This window comes from Pseudophryne corroboree, chromosome 2, assembly GCF_028390025.1.
Source record: "Pseudophryne corroboree isolate aPseCor3 chromosome 2, aPseCor3.hap2, whole genome shotgun sequence".
NCBI classification, from domain to species: Eukaryota; Metazoa; Chordata; class Amphibia; order Anura; family Myobatrachidae; genus Pseudophryne; species Pseudophryne corroboree.
In genome coordinates this window covers 665,668,484-665,680,934 of record NC_086445.1, presented here as the reverse complement: position 1 = coordinate 665,680,934, position 12,451 = coordinate 665,668,484, and the positions used below count along the sequence as shown (strand labels likewise).

The following is a 12,451-nucleotide window of genomic DNA, read 5'->3' as shown; positions in this document are numbered from 1 at the left end:
AGACAGAATCCGGATGTTCTGATGATCCCTTTTGGAGTGGTACTGAGCTGGTAGCACTCTCTGAAGTTGGCAAACAAAAGTTCATGTCTGTATCTGTGGCTTTAAGAATTCCTCCTGGGATCTTGGCCCTGGATTCCTCACTTGAGGCTGAAACTCCAAAGACCCCTCCTGGGGTTAATAGATCAGACACACTTCTTTGAGCTGCATGCCCGGATGCCACTTCTGGAACCTGAACATCAGATGCCCCACCTGGGGCTGTAGACACAGACGCCCCTTCTCGGGCTGTAGGCACGGATGCCCCTTCTCGGGCTGTAGGCACGGATGCCCCTTCTCGGGCTGTAGGCACGGATGCCCCTTCTCGGGCTGTAGGCACGGATGCCCCTTCTCGGGCTGTAGGCACGGATGCCCCTTCTCGGGCTGTAGGCACAGATGCCCCTTCTCGGGCTGTAGGCACAGAAACTATTTTAGTTATGGGTAACGTAGATAGTCTCTGTTGATTTCTGAACTTGGGATTGGGTCTATTTGTCACAGGACCTCAATCGTATACTTTTTGGACACTCCTGTCCGGGGTAAAGGAACTTGAAACTGTAGAGGATACGTTGGAAGGTTTGCAGGTGAAAACTCTGTGATGTTGAGACCTGTCACCAACTTTTGAGTTGCGGAAGGAACAGTCCTTAATAAGATGACTAGAACTCCCACAGTAAAAGCAGAGATGAAGCTGCTTGCGATGGCGGCGTTCAGCTTCCGTGAGTTTGGAGCGCGAGTAGCTCTGGAATCTGCCCTCTCTCTGCATAGGAGGAGAGACTTGAGTTTGTAGGAAGCTTGACACGGAGGTCGCACTAGTCTCAATACATTGAGCAGTACTCTTCACTGCGTTTAAAGCACCACCCAGGATTTCTGGCATCATTGGAATGATTTTTGTTAGAAGACTTTGAAGTTGTTCCAATAGATGATAAAGAGTGCTTATTGGTTCAGAGTTCACAGCAGACAACAAAGGAGTCTTGAAGCTTTCAAAGGAGGAAGTCGCTCTCTCAGGAGAGTTAGCTGTGAAGGGACTGCCATAGGACTGACTTGAGCAAGATCCATCCACAGGAACGGATTGTGCAGGGAAAGTTGAAATGACTGGAGCAGGAGTGACTTGAACAGGAACTGGAGAAACAACAGAACTTGGAAGGGATTGCTGCAAGGTATCCAAACGGATAGACATTCCCTGTAGAAACTGGATCATCTGCTGCTGCGCAGCCTCTTGACCATCCAAACGGGAGACCAGATTTTGTAAGGCCCCTGACCCCACATTCTGACCACCATCCGAGTCCATGGGCCTTGGACAAACTGTCAGGTTCGGTCTGGTTTGTGTCCCCGGAGGGGGCGCTAGTGGGTCAGTGGAGGTAGGATGGAAGAAGTGAGGATACTGGATTGGATTCCTGCGCATGTGCGCAATGTTGTTTATTAAGGAGAAAGATAAAACAATATGGCAGCAGGAATACTTGGAGAAATAAACAATAATAAATGCAATGGGTATGATGCAGCGTGGAAGCTGAGAGTCTATGGCAAAACAGTGAGAGTCTATGGCAATACAGTGAGAGTCTATGGCAATATGCTGGTATGGGAACCAGAGATGATAAACACGTGGAGCCAGCAGAGGTGATGATAATGGTAGCAAACCTGGTAGCAGATGCAGAAGACTTGATGCAGGGTTCACAGTGCTATTGGAAAGCACAGGCAGCTTGCAAGCTGATTCACAGGTGAGGTGATGAGCTGCACCTGGAGATGGAGTCTCTACAGCTGAGGCTGAAGCACACTGTGTTGGAGATTGGTGTGAAGCCTGTAAATGAATGCAGGAATTGCTGATGCTTGTAGTTCCACGGAGATGCAGGAGGATAACCAGGAACACAGGGGATCTGGAGACTGGAACACAGGGAACCACTGGATGCAGCAGGAGAGCTGGAGTGGTTGCTGGAACTTGTAGTTCCACAGAGATGCAGGAGGATAACCAGGAACACAGGGGATCTGGAGACTGGAACACAGGGAACCACTGGATGCAGTAGGAGAGCTGGAGTGGTTGCTGGAACTTGTAGTTCCACAGGAACACAGGAACTTGCACACGGAATGTCGCAGGAGAGCTGGAGGGGTTGCTGGAACTTGTAGTTCCACGGGAACACAGGAACAACTGGGAACTGGAACAGCTGGGACCTGTTGTTCCACAGGTCTAATACACAAGGAAATCTCTGTAGACAGAGGATTGCAAACAGGAGCGGTCTGTTCACGGGATGTGACGTGTTGTCCAAGGCGATGTGAGAGAGCCACAAACTGGAAGTTATACCACCTGCCCAGCAGTGATTGGACACAAACTGCAGGCGGAGATACTAGCTGGATTGGGTGTCCAGATCAGCTGTGAGTTAGTTGAAGCACTATGTACTCCAGGCTGCAGAGGACTGAAAACGAGAACTGGAACAGAACTGAACTGCTGGAACCTGTAGTTCCACAGCAGTGATGTGATGGAAAATGCAGATTCCTGACACCCAAGTAGTGCTGCAACAACACGGGTGGATTCTGAATTTTCCAAAATCTCAGTTGACCCCGACAACACGTCTGCTGTTCCTGGGAATGATTCTGGACACGGTTCAGAAAAAGGTGTTTCTTCCGGAGGAGAAAGCCAAGGAGTTATCCGAACTTGTCAGGAACCTCCTAAAACCAGGAAAAGTGTCTGTGCATCAACGCACAAGAGTCCTGGGAAAGATGGTGGCTTCTTACGAAGCAATTCCATTCGGCAGATTCCACGCACGAACTTTTCAGTGGGATCTGCTGGACAAATGGTCCGGATCGCATCTGCAGATGCATCAGCGGATAACCTTATCGCCACGGACAAGGGTGTCTCTTCTGTGGTGGTTGCAGAGTGCTCATCTGTTAGAGTGCCGCAGATTCGGCATACAGGACTGGGTCCTGGTGACCACGGATGCCAGTCTGAGAGGCTGGGGAGCGGTCACACAGGGAAGAAACTTCCAGGGAGTATGGTCAAGCCTGGAGATGTCTCTTCATATAAATATACTGGAGCTAAGAGCAATTTACAATGCTCTAAGCCTGGCAAAACCCCTGCTTCAGGGTCAGCCGGTGTTGATCCAGTCGGACAACATCACGGCAGTCGCCCACGTAAACAGACAGGGCGGCACAAGAAGCAGGAGAGCAATGGCAGAAGCTGCAAGGATCCTTCGCTGGGCGGAAGATCATGTGATAGCACTGTCAGCAGTGTTCATTCCGGGAGTAGACAACTGGGAAGCAGACTTCCTCAGCAGACACGATCTACACCCGGGAGAGTGGGGACTTCATCCAGAAGTCTTCCACATGATTGTGAACCGTTGGGAAAAACCAAAGGTGGATATGATGGCGTCTCGCCTCAACAAAAAACTGGACAGGTATTGCGCCAGGTCAAGAGACCCTCAGGCAATAGCTGTGGACGCTCTGGTAACACCGTGGGTGTACCAGTCAGTGTATGTGTTTCCTCCTCTGCCTCTCATACCCAAAGTACTGAGAATTATACGGCAAAGGGGAGTAAGAACGATACTCGTGGCTCCGGATTGGCCAAGAAGAACTTGGTACCCGGAACTTCAGGAGATGCTCACGGAAAATCCGTGGCCTCTACCTCTAAGACGGGACCTGATTCAGCAGGGACCGTGTCTATTCCAAGACTTACCGCGGCTGCGTTTGACGGCATGGCGGTTGAACGCCGAATTCTAAAGGAAAAAGGCATTCCAGAAGAGGTCATTCCTACACTGGTTAAAGCCAGGAAGGAGGTGACTGCACAACATTATCACCGCATTTGGAGAAAATATGTTGCGTGGTGTGAGGCCAGGAAGGCCCCCACGGAGGAATTTCAACTGGGTCGATTCCTACATTTCCTGCAAACAGGATTGTCTATGGGCCTCAAATTGGGGTCCATTAAGGTTCAAATTTCGGCCCTGTCGATTTTCTTCCAGAAAGAATTGGCTTCAGTTCCTGAAGTCCAGACTTTTGTAAAAGGAGTACTACATATACAGCCCCCGGTTGTGCCCCCAGTGGCTCCGTGGGACCTGAATGTAGTTTTGGATTTTCTCAAATCCCATTGGTTTGAGCCACTCAAATCGGTGGATTTGAAATATCTTACATGGAAAGTAACCATGCTACTGGCCCTGGCTTCAGCCAGGAGAGTATCAGAATTGGCGGCTTTATCGTATAAGAGCCCATATCTGATTTTCCATTCGGACAGGGCAGAACTGCGGACGCGTCCTCAGTTTCTGCCTAAGGTGGTGTCAGCGTTTCACCTGAACCAGCCTATTGTGGTGCCTGCGGCTACTAGCGATTTGGAAGATTCCAAGTTGCTGGACGTTGTCAGGGCATTGAAAATATACATTTCAAGGACGGCTGGAGTCAGAAAATCTGACTCGCTGTTTATACTGTATGCACCCAACAAGCTGGGTGCTCCTGCTTCTAAGCAGACGATTGCTCGTTGGATTTGTAGCACAATTCAACTTGCACATTCTGTGGCAGGCCTGCCACAGCCTAAATCTGTCAAGGCCCATTCCACAAGGAAGGTGGGCTCATCCTGGGCGGCTGCCCGAGGGGTCTCGGCATTACAACTCTGCCGAGCAGCTACGTGGTCGGGGGAGAACACGTTTGTAAAATTCTACAAATTTGATACCCTGGCTAAAGATGACCTGGAGTTCTCTCATTCGGTGCTGCAGAGTCATCCGCACTCTCCCGCCCGTTTGGGAGCTTTGGTATAATCCCCATGGTCCTGACGGAGTCCCCAGCATCCACTTAGGACGTCAGAGAAAATAAGATTTTACTTACCGATAAATCTATTTCTCGTAGTCCGTAGTGGATGCTGGGCGCCCATCCCAAGTGCGGATTGTCTGCAATACTTGTACATAGTTATTGTTACAAAAAAATCGGGTTGTTATTTGTTGTGAGCCGTCTGTTCAGAAGCTCCTACGTTTGTCATACTGTTAACTGGGTTTAGATCACAAGTTATACGGTGTGATTGGTGTGGCTGGTATGAGTCTTACCCGGGATTCAATATCCTTCCTTATTGTGTACGCTCGTCCGGGCACAGTATCCTAACTGAGGCTTGGAGGAGGGTCATGGGGGGAGGAGCCAGTACACACCACCTGATCCTAAAGCTTTAGTTTTGTGCCCTGTCTCCTGCGGAGCCGCTAATCCCCATGGTCCTGACGGAGTCCCCAGCATCCACTACGGACTACGAGAAATAGATTTATCGGTAAGTAAAATCTTATTTTTCAGGGCCCTGACAACGTCCAGAAACTTGGAGTCCTCCAAGTCCCTAGTAGCCGCAGGCACCACAATAGGCTGGTTCAGGTGAAACGCTGACACCACCTTAGGGAGAAACTGAGGATGAGTCCTCAATTCCGCCCTGTCCGAATGGAAAATCAGATAAGGGCTTTTACATGATAAAGCCGCCAATTCTGACACGCGCCTGGCCGAAGCCAGGGCCAACAGCATGACCACTTTCCATGTGAGATATTTTAAATCCACAGATTTAAGTGGTTCAAACCAATGTGATTTGAGGAACCCCAAAACTACATTGAGATCCCAAGGTGCCACTGGAGGCACAAAAGGAGGCTGTATATGCAGCACCTCCTTGACAAACGTCTGAACTTCAGGAACTGAAGCCAGTTCTTTCTGGAAGAAAATCGACAGGGCCGAAATTTGAACCTTAATGGACCCCAATTTTTAGGCCCATAGACACTCCTGTTTGCAGGAAATGCAGGAATCGCCCCAGTTGAAATTCCTCCGGTGGGGCCTTCCTGGCCTCGCACCACGCAACATATTTCCACCAAATGCGGTGATAATGCTTTGCGGTCACATCCTTCCTGGCCTTGATCAGGGTAGGGATGACTTCCTCCGGAATGCCTTTTTCCTTCAGGATCCGGCGTTCAACCGCCATGCCGTCAAACGCAGTTGCGGTAAGTCTTGGAACAGACAGGGTCCTTGCTGGAGCAGGTCCCTTCTTAGAGGTAGAGGCCACGGGTCCTCTGTGAGCATCTCTTAAAGTTCCGGGTACCAAGTCCTTCTTGGCCAATCCGGAGCCACGAGTATAGTTCTTACTCCTCTACGTCTTATAATTCTCAGTACCTTGGGTATGAGAGGCAGAGGAGGGAACACATACACTGACTGGTACACCCACGGTGTTACCAGAGCGTCCACAGCTATTGCCTGAGGGTCCCTTGACCTGGCGCAATACCTGTCCAATTTTTTGTTGAGGCGGGACGCCATCATGTCCACCTTTGGTTTTTCCCAACGGATTACAATCATGTGGAAGACTTCTGGGTGAAGTCCACACTCTCCCGGGTGGAGGTCGTCCACCCCCGGAATGAACACTGCTGACAGTGCTATCACATGATTTTCCGCCCAGCGAAGAATCCTTGCAGCTTCTGCCATTGCCCTCCTGCTTCTTGTGCCGCCCTGTCTGTTTACGTGGGCGACTGCCGTGATGTTGTCTGACTGGATCAGCACCGGCTGACCTTGAAGCAGAGGTCTTGCTAGGCTTAGAGCATTGTAAATGGCCCTTAGCTCCAGGATATTTATGTGAAGTGATGTCTCCAGGCTTGACCACAAGCCCTGGAAATTTCTTCCTTGTGTGACTGCTTCCCAGCCTCGCAGGCTGGCATCCGTGGTCACCAGGACCCAGTCCTGAATGCCGAATCTGCGGCCCTCTAGAAGATGAGCACTCTGCAACCACCACAGGAGAGACACCCTTGTCTTTGGTGACAGGGTTATCCGCTGATGCATCTGAAGATGCGATCCGGACCATTTGTCCAGCAGGTCCCACTGGAAAGTTCTTGCGTGGAATCTACCGAATGGGATTGCTTCGTAGGAAGCCACCATTTTTCCCAGGACCCTTGTGCATTGATGCACTGACACTTGGCCTGGTTTTTGGAGGTTTCTGACTAGCTCGGATAACTCCCTGGCTTTCTCCTCCGGGAGAAACACCTTTTTCTGGACTGTGTCCAGGATCATCCCTAGGAATAGAAGACGTGTCGTCGGGATCAGCTGCGATTTTGGAATATTGAGAATCCAACCGTGCTGCCGCAACACTACTTGAGATAGTGCTACCCCGACTACCAACTGTTCCCTGGATCTTGCCCTTATCAGGAGATCGTCCAAGTAAGGGATAATTAAAACTCCCTTCCTTCGAAGGAGTATCATCATTTCGGCCATTACTTTGGTAAAGACCCGGGGTGCCGTGGACAATCCAAACGGCAGCGTCTGAAACTGATAGTGACAGTTCTGAGTGACTCCATCTTGAATCTGAACCTCTGTATGTAAGTGTTCAAGGATTTCAGATTTAAAATAGGTCTCACCGAGCCGTCCGGCTTCGGTACCACAAACAGCGTGGAATAATACCCCTTTCCCTGTTGCAGGAGGGGTACCTTGATTATCACCTGCTAGGAATACAGCTTGTGAATGGCTTCCAATACCGCCTCCCTGTCGGAGGGAGACGTCGGTAAAGCAGACTTTAGGAAACGGCGAGGGAGAAACGTCTCGAATTCCAAATTTGTACCCCTGAGATACCACCTGAAGGATCCAGGGGTCCACTTGTGAGTGAGCCCACTGCGCGCTGAAATTCTTGAGACGGGCCCCCACCGTGCCTGAGTCCGCTTGTAAAGCCCCAGCGTCATGCTTAGGACTTGGCAGAAGCGGGAGAGGGCTTCTGTTCCTGGGAACTGGCTGTTTGCTGCAGCCTTTTTCCTCTCTCTCTGCCACGGGGCAGAAATGAGGAGCCTTTTGCCCGCTTGCCCTTCTGGGGCCGAAAGGACTGCGCCTGATAATACGGCGTCTTCTTATGTTGAAAGGCTACCTGGGGTAAAAATTTGGATTTCCCAGCAGTTGCCGTGGCCCCCAGGTCTGATAGACCTACCCCAAATAACTCCTCCCCTTTATAAGGCAATACTTCCATATGCCTTTTGGAATCCGCATCACCTGACCACTGCCGCGTCCATAAGCCTCTTCTGGCAGAGATGGACAGCGCACTTACTCTTGATGCCAGTCGGCAAATATCCCTCTGTGCATCACGCATATATAAAAATGCATCTTTTAAATGCTCTATAGTCAGTAATATACTGTCCCTATCTAGGGTATCAATATTCTCAGTCAGGAAATCCGACCAAGCCACCCCAGCACTGCACATCCAGGCTGAGGCGATTGCTGGTCGCAGTATAACACCCGTGTGAGTGTATATACATTTTAGGATATTCTCCTGCTTTCTGTCAGCAGGTTCCTTAAGGGCGGCCGTATCAGGAGACGGCAGTGCCACCTGTTTAGACAAGCGTGTGAGCGCTTTATCCACCTTAGGGGGTGTTTCCCAACGTGCCCTATCCTCTGGCGGGAAGGGGTATGATGCCAATAACCTTTTAGGAATTATCAGTTTTTTTATCGGGGGAAACCCACGCTTCATCACACACTTCATTTAATTCCTCAGATGCAGGAAAAACTACAGGCAGTTTTTTCTCACCAAACATAATACCCTTTTTCGTGGTACTTGTATTATCAGAAATATGTAAAACATTTTTCATTGCCTCAATCATGTAACGTGTGGCCCTACTGGAAGTCACATTCGTCTCTTCATCGTCGACACTGGAGTCAGTATCCGTGTCGGCGTCTGTATCTGCCATCTGAGGTAACGGGCGTTTTAGAGCCCCTGATGGCCTTTGAGACGCCTGGACAGGCACAAGCTGAGTAGCCGGCCGTCTCATGTCATCAACCGTCTTTTGTAAAGAGCTGACACTGTCACGTAATTCCTTCCATAAGCCCATCCACTCAGGTGTCGACTCCCTAGGGGGTGACATCTGTATTACAGGCAATTGCTCCGCCTCCACATCATTTTCCTCCTCATACATGTCGACACAATCGTACCGACACACTGCACACACACAGGGAATGCTCTGATAGAGGACAGGACCCCACTAGCCCTTTGGGGAGACAGAGGGAGAGTATGCCAGCACACACCAGAGCGCTATATATATACTGGGATAACCCTATAAAAAGTGTTTTTCCCTTATAGCTGCTGTTTTTATTATTACTGCGCCAAATTAGTGCCCCCCCCCTCTTGTTTCTGTAGTGCAGGACTGCAGGGGAGAGTCAGGGAGACGTCCTTCCAGCGGAGCTGTGAGGGAAAATGGCGCCCGTGTGCTGAGGAGATAGGCTCCGCCCCCTTCTCGGCGGACTTTTCTCCCGCGTTTTGCTGTATTCTGGCAGGGGTTAAAATACATCCATATAGCCCTGTGGGTTATATGTGGTGTATTTTCGCCAGCCAAGGTGTTTTTATTGCTGCTCAGGGCGCCCCCCCCTAGCGCCCTGCACCCTCAGTGACCGGAGTGTGAAGTGTGCCTGAGGAGCAATGGCGCACAGCTGCAGTGCTGTGCGCTACCTTGTTGAAGACTGATGTCTTCTGCCGCCGATTTTCCGGACCTCTTCTTGCTTCTGGCTCTGTAAGGGGGCCGGCGGCGCGGCTCTGGGACCGGACTCCGAGGCTGGGCCTGTGTTCGGTCCCTCTGGAGCTAATGGTGTCCAGTAGCCTAAGAAGCCCAAGCTGGCTGCAAGCAGGCAGGTTCGCTTCTTCTCCCCTTAGTCCCTCGATGCAGTGAGCCTGTTGCCAGCAGGTCTCACTGAAAATAAGAAACCTAAAACTAACTTTTTCTAAGAAGCTCAGGAGAGCCCCCTAGATTGCACCCTGCTCGGTCGGGCACAAAAATCTAACTGAGGCTTGGAGGAGGGTCATAGGGGGAGGAGCCAGTGCACACCAGGTAGTCCTAAAGCTTTACTTTTGTGCCCAGACTCCTGCGGAGCCGCTATTCCCCATGGTCCTTACGGAGTTCCCAGCATCCACTAGGACGTCAGAGAAATACAGGTGATCAGCAAAATTCTGCACTGTCCTCCTACTACATACTGCGCACAACTACAATGCAGCACAGATATGGATAGTATACTTGACGACACAGAGGTAGAGCAATGGACTATTGTACCGTACTGCTATATATATATACTGGTGGTCAGCAAAATTCTGCACTGTCCTCCTACTATATACTGCGCACAACTACAATGCAGCACAGATATGGATAGTATATTTGATGACACAGAGGTAGAGCAATGGACTACTGTACCGTTTATATATATACTGGTGGTCAGCAAAATTCTGCACTGTCCTCCTACAATGCAGCACAGATATGGAGCGTTTTCAGGCAGAGAACGTAGATATTTGCAGCACACTGAGCACAGATATTTGCAGCACACTGAACACAGAAACAGAGAACGCAGCCACGTCCTCTCGCTATCATATCCAAAGCACGAGTGAAAATGGCGGTGACGCATGGCTCCTTATATAGAATACGAATCTCGCGAGAATACAACAGCGGGATGATGACGTTCGGGCGCGCTCGGGTTAACCGAGCAAGGCGGGAAGATCCGAGGCTTCCTCAGAACCGTGTAAAATAGGTGAAGTTCGGGGGAGTTCGTATCTTGACGGACCAAACCCGCTCATCTCTATTCTCAATACAGTATATACTGTATTTCTAGTTATTATATGCAGTTTGTTCAAGATTATGGAAAATAACAAATTGTGTTGTAACAAGTGCTATACTCCTTATGAGCTTACAATCTATTGTGAAGAGAGAGCAGAGTCAGCAAAGCTCAGTAACTAGTGCCCAGGATGCATCTGTTTCCCATTCATTTTGTGATAAGCTGGGAAAGCAGATTGTTTGATGTACACTGGAAAGTAACAATTTCACTGCTGTCTTTTTAGGAAATGGAAAGAAGAAGGCAAAATGAGGGAGACGGAGAGATGAATAAACAGGAAGCAGCCACTGATGTGGAAGGAATGTGTTACAGGCAGCACGTCTGAAAGGGAGAGGGTTTCCGTAATTAGACTTTCATAATACTGCACTTACGTGATATTAGTAAACCAGACACATAAAGTGTAGAGCACCGGCCCAAATCCAACTACTGGTTGTGCCAAAACTCCAGCCCCCACAACACCTCTGCCTCCGTCCTCCCCGTGGTGTCTGGGAGTTCTGGGTCCAACACAGATACTGCTTGGCAAGAGCAGATGAGGACGTCACTAGGCATGTGAACAGCTAAATGCAGCTTAATATTGGCAAACAATTAAAAAGCAATTTATACAGGGCTACAATCTCTTCTAGCTTGAATACGGTACTTTGAAACATGAGAGAACACTAGGCTCAGAACAGCAAATGGAAAAACAGTGGTGACTGAAAACACTCAACAGAAAGATTTTCATTTACAGTACAGATGGAGCCTCATTTATCTTGGCTTCTCTGCTGCGCCTAGGCACACCAGGACTTATTATCATAAACCCTTCATCTATTGTTTTCAGCTGCAATACAATACAGAGAGAACAATACATCAGGGGAATAAGTCATTACAGCAGGGGATTAAGTCCGACTGCCCTGGCTCAATTAATCCTATTAAAGGACAAAATAAAGACGGCTCCATCTGTATAAGACTGTGCTCGAAGATTTTCTTATACACTTGTATTCAAAATTTGCAGATGTAAAAATATATTTTCTCTACTATTCTCTATCCGATTGGTACAAGCCATCTCTGAAACTGAAAAAAGTAAGAATAAAAACAAAAAAATAATAAAAACTGATTATCTGATTATTATACAATTAATAATGTACTTTTACATTTTGGGGCAATGCATCAACGGTCACGAGTCTGGATTTTGTGTCTTTTAACACTGTGCAAGCTTCATAGACGAGTGTACGTATCTACGAGCTGAGTCCTACGCATCTTTGTTGCATCTCCACGTGTGTATGAGTGGGTGTAACTGGGTGGCAACTTGGCATTTGCTTGTAGGCATGTCTATCCTCTAAGGCAAGGGTGGGGAACCTTTTTTCTACCAAGGTCCATTTGGATATTTATAAAATACTTCGGGGGCTATACAAAAATTATCAACTTAAAAATTAGCCTGCCCCCCAGTAGTTATGCCCCAAGTCAGTAGTTATGTCCCCAGTAGATATACACCCATCAGTTGTTATGCCCCAGTAGATATGCCCCCAGTACATATGCCCCGTCACTTGTTATGCCCATTAGATATGCCCCCAGTTAGTTGTTATGCCCCATTAGATATACCCCCAGTCAGTTGTTATGCCCCATTAAATATTCCCCATTAGATATGCCTCCTAGTAGTGCCGCTTACACACATCCATTAAAAGAAAAAAAAACACAATACTCACCAGCCCTGCTCCTGCTTCCGGACCATTGCCCTCCGCCTGGCTGCCTGCTCCTCAGAACTATGGGAGAGACGTCATGACATTTCTCCCATAGCACCGCACGGCCACACACGCACACTGCCAGAGCCGGAAGCCGAAGCTCAGAAGTGAGCTCCTGCCTCCGGCTGATGCTGAGGGGAAGAAGCCAGGCACCCGCTAGTAAC

The 12,451-nt window shown here is 49.1% G+C and overlaps 1 long non-coding RNA gene across 1 annotated transcript in view; it reads left to right on the top strand.

The window, feature by feature from the left end:
- LOC135042776 (uncharacterized) overlaps positions 1-11,616 on the top strand; it is a 254,693-nt gene extending 243,077 nt beyond the window's left edge. Inside the window, exon 3 of the long non-coding RNA XR_010235857.1 lies at positions 10,796-11,616. This is a non-coding gene — a long non-coding RNA (uncharacterized LOC135042776). The remainder of the gene's footprint in view (positions 1-10,795) is intronic.
- The last annotated feature ends 835 nt before the right edge of the window (positions 11,617-12,451 follow it).